This window comes from Dermacentor albipictus, chromosome 1, assembly GCF_038994185.2.
Source record: "Dermacentor albipictus isolate Rhodes 1998 colony chromosome 1, USDA_Dalb.pri_finalv2, whole genome shotgun sequence".
Taxonomy (NCBI): domain Eukaryota; kingdom Metazoa; phylum Arthropoda; class Arachnida; order Ixodida; family Ixodidae; genus Dermacentor; species Dermacentor albipictus.
The window spans coordinates 142185614-142204856 of NC_091821.1; the positions used below are offsets into that span (position 1 = coordinate 142185614).

The 19243-nt window shown below is 45.0% G+C and overlaps 1 protein-coding gene and 1 non-coding gene across 4 annotated transcripts in view; both read right to left on the bottom strand.

Moving 5' to 3' along the window:
- Positions 1 to 19243, bottom strand: part of LOC135900057 (uncharacterized) — a 332823-nt gene that overhangs the window by 171279 nt on the left and 142301 nt on the right. The gene's annotated exons all lie outside the window — the stretch shown is intronic.
- On the bottom strand, positions 5207 to 5279 carry TRNAP-UGG (transfer RNA proline (anticodon UGG)). The gene has a single exon. It is a non-coding gene; the product is annotated as a tRNA-Pro (tRNA).

The window sequence follows — 19243 nt, forward strand, 5'->3', positions numbered from 1 at the left end:
CATTTTTCTGTGACGTACTTCCAGCTGTGCGTTTGATGACAGCGCGGCATGTTGATTGTATTCAAATTTTTTTTTCATAATCGATTTGTGTACATTGTGATGTACAGAAAATAACGTGCTTCGTTGCATATTCAATGCTATATATGTATACGTCACGTTTCTTCAAGATATATCGTTTGTAATTCCTATGCATGTGCTTTATATCAGACTGAAGAATTTTTTTTTCACTTGCTGCGTACATTCACGACAATCTATTAATTACAACGTGACATTTATGAAGGAGAAACCTTATAATTCGGCTGTGACCGTGAGATTTTCCCTTTACGCATACTTAAATCAGAGTGCTTATACGTCTGGAAGGTTATTTTGCACGGTTCGCGCTTATGAGAATAAAAAGCAAACACGGGAAAGAGGGAGCGCAGAGATGTATGCGTCGAGGGGCCAAACCGCGTGCCGCACACTCTAGATCTAGCGTCCCCATTGGCTGCTGAGATGACTGCCTCCACGCTTGAGCCTCCCTGTGGTCTTATCAAATTAAATTTCATTAATTTACATTCGCGTAAAAATGTCATTTGCTTTCTCTCCTGTACCAGGTAGTTCATTTCTGCCTCCTTCTGACATAACTTGCGCCTGTGCTACGCGGACAAGACTACAGCAATGAGCAACCGGCCGCGATGAGGCTAGATAAAGTGGACGACGCCGAACCGGTTCGTTAACAGTTATATTTTTTGGTGGAACTGGAACTGAACCGAAAAAAAAAAGAGTGAGAGCGCGTTGAACCAGACCAGATATTTTTATTTTCTGTTTGACACCCTCGTTTAATTAACAGCAATCGCTGATGGGTGTGAATGGACGTCATTATGAGCGTGAACGAGTACGTGTGAGTGCGTGCAGAAGAGTGTGCAAGTGAGTACGTGGCAGTGCACGCTTTTAGACGTGAGTGCGAACGTGACTTTGAGGCGAGCTTTGATCTTGCTCAGTATCAGTGAGTTTTCAGTAAGCTGGCAATTGGCCTAAATGATAAGCCTGCGAGTTGGAGTCAAATAAGTGGGCGATTCCATGAGATTTAATAGAGTCTGATTCCATTATTCCGCTATTATTGCGACAACAATTATAGGCACACTCCAATCGAATTTTTGGCGTCGTCTTTGCCATCGCTGTAGAGCTCCACATATATTATTGGGGTGGCAATTATGTTGACACTCCAGGCCCATTTCCGCCGTCGTCGTCACCGTTGGCGTCGCCGTCATGTTCTGCATAGAGGCCAAGTGCGGTAAAATCGTGGCCACGTGCCGTATGCTGCATGTGCGAGTGAAAGTATGCGCGAGGGTTAGCCGACGATGATGGCTCGACCTCGCGCGCGCAAGGAAGGAAAGCGGGGAGGAAGTGCGCCGTCTTCCATCGCACGCAAGGCACCAGGTAGGGGGAGGGGTTCTACTGCGGCGGCGGCTGTGTAATGCGCGGCTACGCGGGCCCTATTTTGAAAGCGATATGCGAGGGGGACCGAGTGCGTCGAGTGCTGATAGCTTCGTGTGCGCCATGTTCTCGCCGTTTAGTTTGCGTGGAAGCGAGAGGCAGAACGAATGTCATTTGGCTGGCGGCTGCTAAAGCGCTTCCGCACGCCTGCGTTTTGACAGCCACTGTTCACAGTCATCGAGTGAGATTTGTTCAAGTTTGCGTGTGCGCGCGTGACATCATGCTTGTTAATTTATTTAGTAATTGAATGTTTACTAGGTATAAGCTCGATAAATCTACTATCCTTACTTCGTATAGCTGACTAATAATTTGCTATCGCAATTGATGCTTCGCCTGTGAGGTGAAACTGGAGCTTTTTTTTTAGGTATATGTAGGCTCAATGCCTATCCATGCCACTTATACGGGCCAAACGAGAGTGAATTCAGCGCCTGGCTGCATGGTTTAGTTGCCCAGATTACGAAATGTTATCATCACTTTCTGGTATGTTAAGCAAACTCAGACTGGATCCGCTCCACGTTCGCCGTAAAATCACCAGACTGAACTTTTGTTTGCTCGTTTCATACCCAAGTAGATTTAGCATATACCACATGTATTACTCGGGCTCCACACAGGTCATTGGGTATTTTTCGTTATAAAGTAAGGTCAATCATACCTTGGCGGTACAAATATTTTTAGAAATCATTTTTTTTTCATTTATGAGCGAAGAATGGGATCCTTTACCGGAACATATTGTTGAATGCACTCCTTATGTTTCCTTTGGAAAAACTGTTGAAACACCATATTTTGTAAACCCTCTCCTGCTTGGGCGCATTGCTGCCTGCACTATTGACCAAATAAATAGATCAATATTGCTACACTATTCAGACACTAAAGTTGCTTATACCGGGTCTAACGTTCCTGACTAAATTATCACGAAGGATTTCTAGAGTGGCAGTTCACAAACAAATGTCATGAAACATAACATACACAGCGCCTGCCTTTTATCTTGCGCCTGCGCAGATTATTGAGTATTGAAAGCGTAAAACAATATAATTGCTCAAACCTGAAAGTGATGTAATTTTACTGGCGCGGCTCTTTACGGACAATGTAGTGGCGCCTGCGCGATGTCATTATAGGCACAGCGTGTTAAAGCTTTTAAGAGTGCAAGGAATTTAGTCGCACATGTTCATCTCGCGTCCGCGTAAGTCGGGCCCGCGTATAGTGAGAGCACCTTCCGAGAAGTTCAAGCGCAACGCTGAGCCTTACTACGGCAGTCAGTGTGTCACTCTTCGGGCCTAAACGGCCATTCCTTTATGAGTATGTCCGTAATTACGTGAGTCCGAAAGAGCCCGAATGAGTTTATGTCCGTGAGCCTAGGTGGCGCCTGCCTGAGTCTGTTTCAGGTGAGTGAGTACGAGTGAGTTTGGCTAAGTAGGATTTCGGTGAGTGCGACTCTAAATGACGCCAAAGCAAAAATATATATTTTCTGAGTGAGTCTGAGTGAGTTCCGTTTATTTTGACTCTGCGGAACCAAGCGCCCCGTCGTATCCGCACACTTCTCCCGCGCGTTCCGCATTTGCTCCAAACATGGAACGTAGGCGATAGCTCCCCGCTGTAGTAATAATAAAAAAGAAAGGAAAAACTGGGAACACAAGAACTCTGCTCTTCCGTTACTAACCCTGAATCGGAACAAGAAGAAAAACAGAACCCTGCCGTGGTTTCGTATACGCACAAGGCATGGACCGGGCACTTCAAAGCATTTTCGGCAGATAAAGTGCATGCAATGCAACAGCCGGTTCGAATAAAATATTTATTGGAAAGCTGAAGGTATACAGGGGTAATTTACAAAGTACAGTGCCATAGACGCCGACTACAGAGGGGGGGAGGCGCGAGGGGGGGCCCCTGAAGCCCGAGCCCTCTCTGATGCCTACCTCCCTCAACCCTATGTGTCATTACCAGAGTTTATTACCCCCATCATTTGTGAGGTTTCCTTCAAGTTGCTCCTACCTTTTCACTTAAAATTTTATTGTGGCTAGAACCTTACTGCATCACTGTTGGTATGGAAGTGCGCGGCATCTCATTCATGCTTTCGATTTATTTTTGGAAATCCTGACAACAGGAGAACAAGCGCATTAGAAGCACCAGCGGTGGCTACCACATCCGCATTTTTTCATTTTAACGTATTTTTTGTGAACTGTAAACACCATGCACAGAAAGTACATCGAAATATATACACAATACAAAGTTTATTGCATTTCTTAAAGAGAATGAGGCAGCCAACTTGCAATTAAACTGCCAATTATTTCTAATTGCATGGATAGCTTATGCCTAGAGGATGAATATGTTTTATATTCACTTCGGTTCAAATTGCTTTGTGTGCTTTTATTTTACCTTCTGTGACTTCAGTGACCCTTTCGGCAGCCTTTTATCAACGACATGTGAAATGCACATGAATAATATGCCTCAGTATTACTTCTCTTTACACTAGATAACGCTAACAACTCATGAAAAAAAAACTGTTCTAGTAAGTTAGATTTATTAAGGATACAATTAAACATCGCCACTTGCATGCTTAGGTCATAAATATATCTAATTCACCCCATAACCGAAATGAGGCCAAGTAGGATTTACTCGAAATCAGAATCAATAGTAGTGACACGCAGCAACGCTTATACTCGGATTAAAAAAAAAAAAGAACGTTGCAGTTTCGCCGGAAAGGCGGAGCAGAATTAGTAATAGCGAAGTATGACACAATTACACGAAGGAAGATTCTTACGGTATATATCCGTGTAAGGGCCGCACGCGTGTAAGGGCCGCACGCGTGTAAGGGCCCCACCCTCAAATTGATAGCCATTTTTTTTTAAATACAACCGACAAGCAATCGTGTTCGGAGCGCTGATTCCGAACGCGCTCAACAGCGAATCTTCGCACGCTGCCTACTTTCGCGCTTCGCTACGAGATGGTGAGAGGAGGCGATCGCGGAAATCGCGAAACGTTTACGGCGGATTTCATACTCGTATTTGGCAAAATTAGATCAAATGTCCCAGTCCCACGTAAGGCTCGTCAAAATGGTGACAAGAAAGTGCGGCCCTTACACGAGTTAGGCAACAGTTAGGTAAGTCGTCCATAGAAATTGTAGCCACCATTCACTTACTAATTCAAATAGTAAGCACCGTGTAATGCACGGACCACATAAGCGTGTAAATATCCCACTGGATGACAACGAGCGCTCACTGTCCCAACGCTATCATTATGAAGAACGCTGGAGGCGGGAGCGAACGCTTCGTACAGCCGCGCGAGTCAGCACGACTCCGAAGATTAGGTTCATCGTCACGATCTATCCATTTTGATGTCCACTACACGACAGCCTCTGTCATGACGCCGGTCTGTTAGACTACGCGATCTACAAACTAGGGGCGCGGAAAGACAGCCCGGGAAGGAAGACCGCGCGCATGAATTTAGAAGCCATCTCTGCTCGGCCTTCATCATTGTACCCACCAATGATTACCAAGAAGTGGATACGGCACACGGGCAGCGCAAGCGTCAGCCGCGAACAGTCATTCGCCGCTTCGGAAGGGCAAGTAGCTACAGCAGGGCGACTTAATACGCACAAAACACATATATCTCCCTCATATAATAAGAAGCCAACGAACACTGACACCAAGCACAACACAGGGAAAATTACTTGTGCTTAATATATGAAACAAAGAAACGATAAATTAATGGAAATCAAAGTGGATGAAAAACAACTTGCCGCAGGTAGGAACCGAACCCACAACCTTCACATTCCACGTGCGATGCTCTACCAACTGAGCTACCGCGGCGCCGTTTACCCATCCACTTTCTTGGGTATTTATGTGTCCTAGTATATAGAACCCTGGGAGTGTTAGCTAGCGCCACTACTCACTGACCTTGGCGGCAGACGTGGAACGTCCTTTTTGCCGCAGGCGTCACGAGAACGTGATCTTTTTGGGTGAAGGCAACTGGTCAATAAAACCACATATGCTACCCGAAGGCATCAATGTTGCCAGATTCGAGAGCCTCGTTATGTAATAAACGAGAAGAAAGAGGGTTAACCGAGGGGCCCGATCTTTATTAGTCATATCATAAGAAGCCAACAAACACTGACACCAAGGACAACATACGGGAAATGACTTGTGCTTAATAAATTAAACAAAGAAACGATAAATTAATGGAAATTAAAGTGGATGAAAAAACAATTTGCCGCAGGTGGGAACCGTACCCAGAACCTATCTCCCTAAGGTGTTTAACTGAATTCGCTTGGCGCATGGCTCATCCAAGAGAGGTCAGTCTCTTGGTAGTGTGAGGGGACTCCCACTGTGAAATTTAACGGTCTCCTACTATGAGGCCTTGTATATACTTAAGACCGCCTCTTCAGTGAACAATTCTTCAAACAGAGACAGACAGAGACCGACAGAGCCCGACAGAGCCCGACAGAGCCCGACAGAGCCCGACAGAGCCCGACAGAGCCCGACAGAGCCCGACAGAGCCCGACAGAGCCCGACAGAGCCCGACAGAGACCGACAGAGACCGACAGAGACCGACAGAGACCGACAGAGACCGACAGAGACCGAAAGAGACCGACAGAGACCGACCTATTTAAAGGGGGTTTATTAAGAGGAAGCTTTAGCTCGGGCCAAATTCCGACGTGGCCTATTCAAATACATGTAAAACGCAAAAAACGTTTTTCTGATATAACCCCTGGACCGATTATAATTAAATTTCTTGCATTCGAGAGAGAGAGAGTTAAATTCTGGTGACTGTCGGAAGCGGAATTTCGATTTAGCGCTTGAATATTGTTAAAGAGATTTTAAAAATCTCGGAAGTGTGAAAAAATAGAGACACGAAGTTTTAAATTCATGGGTCTACATAAAGCGCAGATATCGCAGTTCGGTAAACGGCATCCATTAGACTACTCAAAGCGGACAAATTCGATATGTCATTTTACATACTACGTGAATTTATTACGTTGGTTACGAGGGTTCTGCAAAAGCTGTATTTCAATATTACTAAATTTTTTTATACTCATGTGTAACAAATCAATGTTGTCCGCTTTGGATGTACTATTAGATGCAATTCACAGACTTGTGTTATTATTCTTTGTTGAGTTACAGAGTTGTAAACCTGATATTTTGTTTCTGAAAATTTTCGATTTTTCAAAAACAAAAATACAACAGGAACTTTTCGCCCATCGGATGCAGCTATTTACTGGTTGTTCCTACACTCCTTCGGATTGAGAAAAGAAAGAAGTTTAATGACACGAAATGCCGAGAGGTCGGCCTGAGGTATAGTCCTCTAGCCAGCTACTCGTCATTGGGGAAAGGGGAAGAGGGAAAGAAAGAGGGAAGAAAGAGGTGCATGATGGGTGACGATGACGATAGAAGGAAGATGTAGAACATATGGCAAGCAATTTGGCATGCTCAAAGTCTGCAATCCAGGCCCGTAATTTTTAAAAAGTTCAGTAATGCCTTGATGGCCTTAAAACTCGACTGAGCGTCTGGCCAAGGGCCTAAAATAACGTCCTCCGACAGCTTGCAGTGCTTCGGATTGAAGCACTGCAAGGATGTCACACTGAGGTGACTTCTGGCCGCTTCGGCTACACGCGGACACTGAACAGAGTACGACAAGACTCGCCATGGCCGTGAAAAATCACGTACTGATTTGCCTCAACTGCCATAGGCGCAAGTGGCCCCCAAGAAAACCAGCCGGCCTACTACAACCCATTCAGGTCCCACGCACACCATTTGGCCGACCGGAATGAACCTTTTGGGCCCACTTCCTGCGTCTACTGCTGGAAACCACTGGGTTATTGTCGCGACTGATTATCTGACTCGCTACACAGAAACAAAGGTTCTCCCGCGTGACACAGCAGAGGTGGCGTGATTTTTCACAGAGGATGTTTTGTTGATACATAGATAGTACTTTTATTCGTCGTACTCAGAGACCGAGGAGCCGCATTCCCGGCAGTGCCTTTAGATAATGTCCTGATGGCCAGTGGAACGACTCACTGTAAGACAAGAGCCTACCGTCCACAAACCAACGGACTCACAGAACGCCTAAACATAAATCTTGAAGGCATGCTTTCCATGTATGTGGGTGTCGAACACAAAAATTGGGACGAGATCTTGCCTTATAAAACTTTTGCGTACAGCACTGCTAAGCAAGAAACAACAAGGATGACTCCGTTCAGCCTTGTTCATGGACGAGAAGAACGGACGATGTTGAATGCAATGCTCCCACACGAATGCGATGGCGCCGACACGGATGTAGATGCGGCTACACAAGGCGCCGGAGAAGCTGGGCAGCTCGCACGCGTATGGATCTGTCAACAGCAGGACTGCGACGCAGGCCGCTACAGTGCTCGCCATAGACCAGTAACCTACGAAACCGGCGACAGAGTGTGGGTTTGGATGTCAATCCGAAGAAGGGGACTATCGGACCTATCGAGTACTACGACGCCTAAGTGACGTCACCCTACGAGGTATCCCACATATCCCCTCTTGCACGAGGCGCTGCCAGCACCCGCCTGAAGTTGCGCGCGTAGTACGCATTAAACCGTACGTCATCGAGTGACTGTGCGAGCAACTTCACACCAGTGACCTCCTCTAGCATCGGGGCGATGCTCCTATTCAGAGGGAGGCAAATGCCGCGTCTCTTCTATGTCGACGACAAAGACAACGATGGGAGCTTTAGTAGGCTTTCTCTCGTGCATCGGCTTAGTGTGGATTAGAAGACGAAGAAGTGATCTCTAAGGCTCGACTCATCATCGGTTGGAGACCACATCGTTGAAGTCAAGCCTCTCACCAACTCTCGGCAGTTTTGTTTACCAGCAGTGGTGTTTTGGCGGAGTATCGGGTGGTTTCAGGTGTCTCACTAACCTTATTTTAGTCCCTGGTTTATTGTCATTCCTTGCGTCAGCCGTCTTGGGCTTATGTCGACCAATTCTACTGGCCAGGCGTGATCCGCGTGGCCAGCATGCCTGCCACCTAATGACTTGCCTCTCGATTTATTTTTTCGCAGTGGCGTCAGCGCCATTCCTGTTGCATTTGTGCCTACCAATGGAGGTCCGATCAGCATCACGAATCCATAAGCTGTCAAGAAGGGACTTAAGACCATGTCCAACCACTTCCGGACCGGCACCGACGTGCGAGCTTTCGGACGGGGAGGTATAGTGTGTCGGTCACCCGACCAGGCCTGTGTTGAAGACTTCTTGAAATGCACTTCATTCGCTTCCACCCCGGGGAGTGCTTTTATTCCGCCTTATCTTGCGTGCAGCAAGGGTCTCGTACGGAGCGTAGACTGCCGATTAAGTCCAATTGAAATCCTGGACAAGCTCTCCGCAGCAGGCGTCATTGCTATTTACCGTTGCAATCGACTGGTAAATAACAAGAGGATTCCGACGGAATCAGTAATTGCGACGTTTGTGGGCACATCATGTCCGTCAGAAATAAAGGTGTGGCCTCTTGTGTTCCGTGTAGAACCACTCCCGTCACGTCCAATCCAGTGTCAGAATTGTTGGAAATTCGGGCACAGCGCAGGAGGACGTAAGTCTAGTTTGCGTTGCCGCACCTTTGGAGATGGTCATTTTTCAAGTGAATGCTCTGCACAATGTCAAATGTGCTGCCTTTGTGGAGGAACAAACCCAGCCGACTATCCGAACTGGTCAGCTCGCGCTCAATAAATACAAAATCTTGAGATAAGCGACCGCCGTCGCTGCTCCCGAAGAGTTGCAATTACAGTTATTAAAGGCAGGGCCTTCGGATACTCTGGTGTTACAGCGTGCAACACTACAAGCATAGACCTCAATCTCTCGGAAGCAATTGACTCTGCTGTGGAAAGAGCAATGGCTAAAGCTATGGATAAATTGATATCCAGTCTATCCGCTTACTTAGCACAGCTAATTTCCCATCAGAAGATGGGAAATTGTTCACAATTTCCCATATAAGACACCGATGCACTAAGACACCGAACACTAAGACACCGATGCAGTCCACATTATTTAACGCGTCGCCTCGAATGCCTAGCAACAAAGTATAGACGCATTCTACATTTGTAGAACATTCGACAGACAGTACTCCGCTAGTCCCACCAGGCGAGGATGAGCCCTCTTATTCAGATACTGTTAGTGTCACATATATGGAACTTGACACTCGAGCTCCCAAACGCATGGGGTCCCCAATTTCTACAATTATGAAACCAAAATAAAAAAAGAGTCAACCATCTCCTATGATCAAAGAAAGTATTCTTAAGGCGGCGATTGCCACTGATGTGCGTTCAACACCATTGGACAGTTGAAAGTACTGCAGTGGAACTGTCTCTCTCTATATTTTCAGCTTTAACAGATCTATCTTGCCTATCTATTCAACTTAATCCAGATATGATACTTCTGCAAGAAACTTGGCTTTCACCACAGAAGAATTTTCATTTAAAGGTTTTTGGTCTTTCCGATTAGATCGACACTCGCGAGGTGGATGATTACTAATACTTGCGCCCAGTAAAATTTGCAACAAGGCAAAAATTTATTTTAAAAAGATGGATCCCAACTGCGAAATTTTGGCTATAGATTTATGTTTCCCAGGGTATCATCGATTTTCATTTATATATGCTTATTTCTCTACCGGTGTGCAAAGTACGCGTCAACTTGATAGGACTGTGGCTGCCTGTAGAAAAATTTTGTTTGCAGGGGATTTTGATTCGCATCACGTGTCGTGGAGGCTAAAAACAGATTTGTGCGGTAAGCAACTATGGGAGTGGACTATTGATAGTCACCTTTCATGTCAGAACACAGGACAAGTAACGTTTGCTAGAGGTCCCTTTCGTTCGGTGTTAGATTTAACATTTTGTAGCGCTGGCATCAAGGTTTCGTCGTGGGTAGCGGTCGATCAAGCAACCAACAGTGATCATCTTCCTGTGTTATTCAAGATCATTTGTCCAATAACATTTTTAGAATACCAGGCATGCACATTTGTGAACCATACGAAATTTAAGACTTCCTTGCATTCAGCCGTTTCGAAACTTGCCAAAGCCAATTATAAGGAAATCGCTTCAACCATTTGCTCAATGCTGGAGGGTTCCAGGAAGCAAGCTGAATTTGTCATGTCTTCGGCTAAAGGCACCGCTTGTCGTTGGTGTAATGATGAGTGTACGCGGGACTATAGAAAAAGAAAAGCCGCTTGGAAAAGGCTTCTGCATAATCAGTGCCTGACAAATTGGAAAAATTATCAGTTTCACGCTGGTGTATTTAAGCGTACTGTTAATAGAGCCAAATATGAATGATATTAGGCATTACGATTATCTATGAAATTCAAAAAGTAAGCGTGCTTTATTGGCATTTCTTCGTGCTAAGAAGGTGCTACCAACACCCTTAGCATTAGACTCAATCATTTTCACCCCGCAGGAATTGAGCGTCTCCCTAGAAGAGATTGCCAAAGGCTTAGAAAATCGATTTGGGGCCCGGTTCCGGCTATTCATTCTGCATTAGATCCTTCGGATGGCTTTACTTATCTGAACCTTATCTGAGCTAAATGAGACTGCACTATGCTCGCCGAATACAGCCCCTGGCCCTGACGGTGTCAAATACAATGTTCAAAATATTGTTACAACTATCACCTAACGTTCTTTTAGACCTGGTAAATTATTCCATTAAATATGCTTGGATTCCGTTGCTATGGAAGCTTGCCAAAGTAATATTGAGGCTTAAGAAACAAGAAGGAAGGCATGTATTGAAGAACATTAGGCCCATTGCGCTTACATCAAACGTAGTAAAATTCATTGCGAGGCTTCTTCACCTACGTATCATGAAATTTAATAATAATAAATCCATTCATAGTCCCAGTCAGATTGGTTTCAAGGCCGGCTGCTCCACCTGGAATGCCCACGTCGACTTAGAAAGCCGAATACAACACGATCGATGTCGTAAGCAATACGCTGCCTTGCTCGATATTGCTAAAGCTTACGACACTGTGAAACACACTGTATTGATAAATCGGTTAACATCCTGTGGTGTTCCTGGGTATATAATAGCGTGGATTGAGTCATTTTCAGGTACAAGAGAATTCTATTGCTACAAAAGGGGCTTTTCTTCTTCTAAGTACAAGCAAACGAGAAGCGTACCGCAAGGCTCAGTCCTTTCCCCGGTGCTGCTTAATATTTTCATGAGCATACTACCTTGTCATCAAGAAGTTTATGTTTATGCAGACGATATTGCGTTTTTCGCATCTGCAAACGACATCCACACGCTATACTAAAGACTGCAAACTTACCTCTGTGCTCTGGAGAGGTGGTTAGATGTTAATCACTTTATATATACTCAATGCCAGCAAATGTGCTACTCCCGTTTTTCAGATACATTACACAGTGCACATCTCATTGTCTAATCACCTTCAAGACATACCACAGGTAGAGTCTGTTAAATACTCCCGAATTATTTATAACGCCTCTCTGAACTGGCGCCCACACATAGATCATGTGACTGGAAAAGGTACCCATGCAAATGGCATATTGCTCAGGCTGAGCAGTCGTCGAATAGGATTGAGAAGAGATACAATCCTAATGATATATCGTATGTACGTTCACCTTGTATTAGAAGTTGGTGGCGTGCTCTTCTCTGGAGCTCCAACCTACATGTCCCATCCTCTAATCCTCTTAGAAAGAGAAGCATTGAGTTTGTGTTTAGGTCTTGCTAAATTTGTTGCAAATTCAATTTTTATCTAGAATCCCGTGTTCCCCCTCTTTCGTGCAAGTTCTGGCTTTTAACTGTGCAGACGTCCTTAAGGATTTATGAATCATCGCTGCCCCGGAAATCCCCAAACAATCTTTATTTCACAACCTGCGTTGTTTTTCTGTGTGAACTGGCTCCGATTACAGACTCCGCAAATTACTTTCGTGCAAAAATTACTTGACTCTTTGGACGTGCGCATATGCAACGTACTTCCTGCTCCGGACAGAACTGTTACCATGGATATTCAATTTGATCACACTTTTCCTAATAATGCAAAATTACTTCAACATCGTATTCTAGACGGTATATTACCAGGTCATCTGAAGAACCTTCGAACGAACATTGTAATTGCGACAGATGCTTCACAGTGTGAAGAAAAGTCAGGTGTGGGAATATTTTCCCCGATTCTTGATTGGATATTTTCTCTTCGGCTGCCAGATTTCATACTGATCTTTTTAGTCGAATTCATGACAGTGGTACTGGCATTACGCAAATTAGGACCATCAATTACGTCAGCCGTGATAATCACTGATTCGTTATCATTGTGCTTATCCCTTCTACTTCTCGTGATTCTCGCGTGATGAGGACGTTTCATTTATTGGTACCTGGGCACTTGAAAAGCGTGCGTTTGATTTGGGTGCCTGGCCATAAAGGACCTAATGACCATAAAGTGTCATTATGCAGGCAGCATAAGGCTCCGCAATTACGAACTCTGGATTACCGACATCTTCTATACCCTTGGCATGTAGATTTTTGTCAAACATGAAAAGTTGAAGTGTCCATCACGAGGCTGCGCTGCCATATACCTGCATTGAACTTCTATGTACACAGGTCTGGTCTGGTCCCCTCACCATTATGCTCATTCTGTGGCGAAGCGGAGACAATCGACTATTTCTTGTCTTGCAGGCGTTTTTCTATTATAAGAAAACGACTGCTCGAAATCCCGCTTCGCTTATTGGCCTAAATTTATCAGTGCCAGTGATCCTATCTTCTGGTTCCTCCATTATTGGGTTGAATCACAGAAATGTTTGCTTGGCAATCCACAATTACCCCATTGAAACCAATCGATTACCATGTTAGAATAAACGTTCTCCCTCCCCATCATAGCTTTCTTGTATTATCTATTATTCGATATTTTTGTAGACGTTTTTTTATTATTTTCTTTCTGCCCACACAAAACGTTTACTTTTTAAGCTCCAACGTTCAAATTGTTAACTCCCTTGTTTTTTAATACACCTAATTTAACCACCCGATTCATGGGTATGTGGGTATGTGCCACAGCCACTCAGGACAGCAACTAAAACAAACTGTTATTGTTATACGTGTCCTCGTCTCCTATCTCCGTTGCACCGCAACGATATATATAACAGCCCCAGGCAACAAGACCACTTCCAAAATGTTTTGGCGGCAGCGGATCGACTCTCCCATGGAGAACCCTTGCTAGTGGTGGGTGGTTCCAATGCACTGGCGCTTGCCTGGCCCTACGCATATGATAGACGGAAAGGACGCCAACTATGGGAGGACATCCAGCAACTTCGTTACTCAGTGGGAACGTATAAGGGGTTCCAGCAAGTACGAACGCGAGCACAAGTGAAAAGAAACGGACAGGACAACGCTGGACCAGCGTTGTCCTGCCCGTCTCTTTGTACTTGTGCTCGCGTCCGTACTTGCTGGAACCCCTTATACGTTCACCATGCACCAACTGGCCCAGCAAACCAGACTACTAAATCGTTACTCATTGCTAACAGAACCCAATCGTCCTGCACGCATGCGAAATAGTGTTTCAAGAGACACGACACTAGACCTCACGCTAGCCAAACGCTTTGACAAAGCTATATGGTTAACAACAGAAAAAAATTTCGGAAGCGATCATTTCATCGTCCAAACTCAGATTGAAGCGGCTCCATGGCAAAGGCAAGAAGGATGTCCTTTATAAATCACGAATTAGGACGCATTTAGAGCAATCCGAGCAATACGGACGTCCGCAGATGGATCGGAGCCCATCCTAGAAGAATGGACAAAAGAGGTATTGAATGACGCAGAGAAAGCAACCACAGATGTGCCTAAAGAAGCTGGTCTACAACAAGTAAATAATAAACTTCTGCGTATGCTCGGGGCGTTGGATGGGCCGCAGAAAAGATGAAAGCACCACAAAGACAACACAGCAACAAAACTTACAGAAACTCCTGCGCAAATGCATAGCAACCAATGATCAGATACAGGATTACCTTAAATAAAAATACATAGGAGATCATACATCTTCGACAAAACCACAATACAAAGGAATGGATAACGGTGACATGGATACTCCGATAACTATGGCAGAACTACAAGAGGTGGTACAAGTGCTTAACACCAAATTTGCCCCTGGAGAAGACCGCGTCACAAATCGAATGTTTAGAAATGCGAACGAGGAAACGCTTAAAACCCTACTGAAGAACATGAACGAAGTATGAGAATCTGGACAGCTACCACAGACTTGGAAGCATGCAAAAGTTATATTTATTCCAAAATCAGGGAAACCACTAAACTTGAATAATCTTCGCCGAATTTCCTTGACATCATGTCACGGAAAAATAATGGAACACATCATACTAAGGAGACTTATTGCACATATTGAAAAGAACGAGCAAATGCCACATACTATGATAGAATTTAGGGCAAAACTCTCAATGCAAGACATCATGCGGCGAGTTTAACATCAAGTCATAGATCCGCATCAAGCTCCTAAGCTGGATACAAGAGCCATAGTGGGACTGGATCTCAAGAAAGCATTTTACAGCGTAAGCCATAATGCAATACTAGAACTTTCTAACTTAAACGTAAGGCATAAGACACACCGATATATTGCGGATTTCTTTACCGGCAGAATTACTACCTTGAATATCGGAGGACTCAAGACGAACGTAGTGAACATGGGTCACAAAGGCACGCCTCAAGGCTACCACCCATGTTATTCAACATCGCACTCATTGGGCTTCAGAGAAGACTCGAGAACATCTCCCGCCTACACCACAGTTTATATGCGGATGAGGGATAACAGCGATGACGAAATGCAGGAGACCGTGCAAGAAGCAATAAATACAGTCACATCATACGTAGAACGAAGATGACTCAAATGTTCCCTGCAGAAATTTGAGCTCCTACCTAGAAGTCACCGACTTCAAAGCAGCCGTAATTATTTGCACCAGAGGCCTTATATCACTTCTAGCATACCGAATTCTCATTGGAACACATCTTACCCACAGAAGAACTGTTCGACTCATCTGGACACCAGGCCATGCAGGGGTAATTTGGAACAACGCTTCGCACAATGCTGCCCGAGCAAGTATCCACCGGGAGACCCACTTGCGTCACCCATCTCTCTCTGGACAACAAATGCCCAAGGAGAACCAAACAGATCTATGTCCCCCTGAACCAGAAACGGATCAAGAAATAACAGCTTCCCAATACGAACAAATGACTACTTACGGAGAAATCCCTCGAATGCTACCGAAATACTCGCTATAGATACCCTTCTCCTGGCAAATCATTAAACAAACACCAAGCAACTATATGGAGACTTCTACAAACAAGCACCTTCTCTACGCCACTACTCATGCTCCGAATACACCCAGGAGCATACTCATCACACTGTAAGACATACAATACACCACGTGCAGACAGACTTCCATCACATTATATGGGCAAGGCCATCAGTTCCAAATAATATCAGACACAGCATAAACCACAATCCTAAAATAAAACTCCCGAGCAGTGGGAGGCTATACTGCTGAGCGAATGCCCAGAAGACCAGCTCAGGGCTGTCCGGCTGGCGGAGGACGCCGTTACGGATCGAACCCTAGCCTGCGTCTGACGAAAGGGGGAACATTATGGGGCTAGCCTCCCAGCCTCTCCGTTCCCATTTCGAACCCGCCACAGACTTTTCAATATACATATATTCATATATACATATATACATACATTATATATATATATATATATATATATATATATATATATATATACATAAATAGATAATCTTAGTGAATGCCTATAGCTTAACACGATTAGGGAGCTTGTTATTTAGAAATAATGACAGCGGATTCCAAACAGATGCTGATCGCCACTCTTTTTTCTAAATATCGTCCACCACAACAAAGTTATCGAAGCAATGCGTATCTATGAAGAGGTTCATGGACTTCATATGTCCCCCCAATTCACCATTCAAGTTCACTTGTGCAGAGGTATGGTAACACTTGTGCAGAGGCATAGCTGACAAGATGACTAGTTCTGTTTCACCTTAGAGTTCACCTACTTCCTTTCTTATTCCCCGCTCGATTCATGAACACTGGAAATCTCTTCTGCGACGGGACACATGAGCTCTGTTACCCTATTGTGCCAGCGCCTTTCGCTGTAATCTCACTCGCGTGGAGGAATTCTCCACGCGAGTGAGAACGCCATCTAAGGACGTAATTACAGCACTGAAAAGCAGTGTCGATCCCGCGGAAGCCCGAATAATTGAACTGACTCTCAGACAGACGCGTCTGGGTGTCATGGTAATCATTCTAATCGCGAAAGACAGGATAGCTAGGATAACGACGACTAGAACGATTACCCACTGAGCCCACGGAGCTTGAAATTATTCACATCGCGACATTCCCATGTATTTTACCTATATATTAGCATGAGACGTTCCAACGACCTGCGACTTTGCTTGCGCCGCTACTTCGTGCACCTACAAAGAGTGGACCAGCGAGAAGAGAAATGCACTTAACTACACTTTTGCCACGCCTTGTATGCACTCTACTCTTCAGGAGTGCTCACTATACGTTGCCTTTCCATAGCACTGTTACAACACAAATCAATTGCTTGGTGGGTTCTTCTTTTACATACGAAAGTATATGTTACGTCAATCCCTGCTTCGTATGCTACAGTTGCCGCTTGCCGACAACTGAAGCTTATACGACCTTAGTCTTTACCGCTAAACGCTTGCGGTGAACACTGTCTGATTCTTTTTTTCTTTCCCCCTCACGGCTGGCGCTGCCACCTCCGCGGAGGCGATCGCCATCTGCCGGGGCTGCAAGCAACCCAGCGACGCGCGCGACGACGCCTCCCGAGTTTTTCCCTACGGACACGACAGACCCATTGGGAGGTAGAGCTATAAAGACAAGGAAAAACATGTAGACGGTTGGAAATGCAGCCACTGGCTCCTTAGATTAAGAGTAACGGTAATAAAAATTATCGCTAATGAATTGATGATTGAGGTAGCCGGTTCACGAAATTAAAGAGAATTACTGTGTAAAGTTTGAAAAGTAAATCTTTTCGTGCCCTATGCAAGCATAAATTAGGAAAAACTAGATGAAGTTCGTGTTGTTTCGTTTGGGAGACGCCTCGAAAAAACATTTTACCGAGCGTGACGACTAGCCGGTAATTCGCCTACAGCGGGAAGCCTCTCGGGCCTCCCGACGTGCTCGCCATCGCTGACGCGCGCGTTCCACCATCGATACGGAGAACGTTAATCTTCCTGCATTTCTTCCAATATTTTTTTCTCTGCGGCACCGTGCTACCGCAGCTCTCAGTGGCACGGTTCTTACGACGCTTTCTTTTATCAGCTGGCTGTTCATCATGGTTCCCTCTCGGGATGTAGCGCGTGTTCCCTGCAGCTGTGCTACGTGAGGCGGGAAGCAACGTTCTCTGAGTGTAATCAGAATGCAAACTAATTTGCAAACAGTACGTCTCACGACTTATTCAGGCCATTTTTATTTCTCCGAACGCAACAGCATGCCTTAATTGCGCCAACAGTACGCCATCTTTGTGTCTTTTTAAAAAGAACAGGAATAATAATAATAATAATAATAATAATAATAATAATAATAATAATAATAATAATAATAATAATAATAATAATAATAATAATAAATAATAATAATAAGTAAATCTAACATTTGTTATAGTGCCAGGGAACAGTTAAGGGGCCTTTGTACTGGTGGGCTAAAAACTAATGCCCAAGACAGAATACAACTATAAAAAATACGGAAAGCAATACACCGTCAGGTAAACACAACAGGGAAACAAAATGCGAAGAGGTGGGCGCAGAAGTGAGTTAATAACAGAGCATGATTATTCACACATGTACTGAACACAAAGAACGGACTCTAATATGTGAATACAGGCAGAATAATTATTCGTACAAGTTTTTTGAAGTCAAGTCATAGGGCACAATGACTACTGCAATAAGGCCACGCAGAAAACGTGCCCTGGTATACTTTTGCGGCACGGAAGATTACGCATGATCGAGAAGCTTTGGGCCCTGTGTAGTGCAATTGACCACTTTATAAAGAAAGAAAATTTTTGATTTATTACGTCTTTATTTTAGAGGTGCGAGTTCAGGCAAATCTGTAATGGCTGGACTAAGGTCACCTGAATGGCTAAAGTGTTGTTAGAAAAATATGCATAAATTTATCATGAACGAGTTCAGTGCAGCCAGAATTAAATTCGCTCGTTGTTAAGAACGGCCCGCTGAGGTGCAAGTTTGGCGAGCCAGTTGCGACAGCGGCGTCAACTTTTCTTGGAAAGCCACCGTTACTCTCCAGCCTCGGCGCCGTTGTTATTAAACGCGAACGCCGGACCAACTATTGTTACTGAACCCACCACCGCCGACCTGATCTGCTATGAGTGGGGGAGCTGACGAGAGAAAGTCTCCGGAAGCCCCTTCCCAAGCGCCATTCAAGACGCAAGACAATGGACAACCGGCGGCCGCGCTGCGGGGGTCAGCTCGGGGAATCGGATGTGCCGTTCCTGACGTCAGCTCAGAGTTCTGCGAAGGCCGTCTGACGTCGGTTGGGGACCGTGAACCTCGCGCAAGAGTGTGTGTGTAAGTCGTCGTCTACGGTGCCTGGTCGAACGTATCCCTCATCTTGGGATCGAGGGAGGACCGAGTGTTTATACACCGCTGTTGTGCGGCTGCTCAGTGTTCTTTCTCTCGCAGTAATGCTAGACTGACGAACTGCAACGTCCTTATGTAGATACTGTAAATAAACCCATATTCCTCGTTCTCGATGTGAA